Source organism: Suncus etruscus, chromosome 10 (genome assembly GCF_024139225.1).
Source record: "Suncus etruscus isolate mSunEtr1 chromosome 10, mSunEtr1.pri.cur, whole genome shotgun sequence".
NCBI classification, from domain to species: Eukaryota; Metazoa; Chordata; class Mammalia; order Eulipotyphla; family Soricidae; genus Suncus; species Suncus etruscus.
Genome location: NC_064857.1, coordinates 47,070,034 through 47,071,507, shown reverse-complemented (window position 1 = coordinate 47,071,507; position 1,474 = coordinate 47,070,034). Strand labels below are relative to the sequence as shown.

General features: G+C 28.8%; 1 non-coding gene across 1 annotated transcript; it reads right to left on the bottom strand.

Moving 5' to 3' along the window:
• Positions 1-882: 882 nt before the first annotated feature.
• On the bottom strand, positions 883-1,015 carry LOC126021185 (small nucleolar RNA SNORA51). The gene has a single exon (XR_007499790.1). It is a non-coding gene; the product is annotated as a small nucleolar RNA SNORA51 (small nucleolar RNA).
• Between the last annotated feature and the right edge of the window lie 459 nt (positions 1,016-1,474).

The following is a 1,474-nucleotide window of genomic DNA, read 5'->3' as shown; positions in this document are numbered from 1 at the left end:
GAATGTATAGATGGCTAAAAAGAAGTTCTTTCCTTTTTTGAAGATACCATTTTTGGGTATATCATGCAGCAAAAAATTATATATAATTTATATGTATGTATGTATGTACACACAAATATATTAAGAAGCAATAAAAAGATATAATGAAATAGTTAAGCACAGTAACATATAGTCATAAAATGATGTTCAACATTGTTTGCCACTAAAGACATTATTAAAAACACCATGTGCTATTGTTTTAAAATTACCTGATGTCAAAATTAAAAGACTAAAACCAATGAATGGTCATGTTTGAAGGTCTGGTAGTCTGATATATTATTATTAAAACATAAAATGGAGCAACCCCATTGGAAACCTAGTAGTATTTTTGCGTAAGCAGTTAACCTTATAGAATCCATTTGAAATTTACTGATACTTTGTCCTTATTTTGTTTGTCTACCACATCTGAGTAATATTATCATGTATTTGTCTTCCTTTTTCTGAATTGCTTCCTTTAGTAATTGGAGTTGTTCCCATTTCTAATAAATGGTTCTGATAAGTTTAAGAAAAATATCTAGATAGATGGGCATATATTAGGAGATGGATAAAATGATAAAAAGGTGAGAAAACAAGCTGAAATACATTTAACTTTAAATTACATTTAATCAAAAATGAGGAAAATATTTAACTAAACTGGAAACATGAAGATAAATGTGAGTTTATCAAGGTAAAGCATTTGAAATAAGAATAGTATGTTGAGGATAATTAAAAATGTTAAGGAGTTTAACTAATGAGATAAATTAATGAGATATCATATTAATTTGATAGAATAAATTATTGAGACATCTTATAGAAACCAGTATGTGAGTCTAGATAAATTATTATTGAAAGATTATTATTATTTTTTGTCCCCCAATTTACAATACAGACTAGGCAAAGGGCCTGTGTTGAGGTGTATAAGGGGTGCATTTACTATACCTTCTCTTTCTATACAGTCAGTGTAAAGAACACAGCCTGTGGTAATAATTGGGAGGCCTTATCTTTTCTTTTCTTATTTTTTATTTTTTAAATATATATATATATATATATATATATGTATATATATATATATATATATGAAATCCTTCACCAGTGCAACATTCCCATGACCAATCTCCCAAGTGGGGTGGGGAGGAAGGACACTTGGGAAATTATTATTATTGCAAGATTAAAGCAAATATCTTATCTATGTATAGGTAGGGAGTTAGTTCATAACAAATAGAATCTGTATATTAAGAAAAGACATCAAGAATTTTTTAGATTTTTCAACCAGAAATTCATACCTAAGGATTTTAAATACGGAGGAATACGATTTAGTCTTGCTGGACTAGGTAAAAATTGAAGAGTGCCATTCAGAGAATCTAGTGACAATGTTGATAGTAGGATGTTTCTCACTCTGATCAGTTACTACATTTTAAGGGAGGATATTTATAGACAATATCCTCAGAGGATGGGT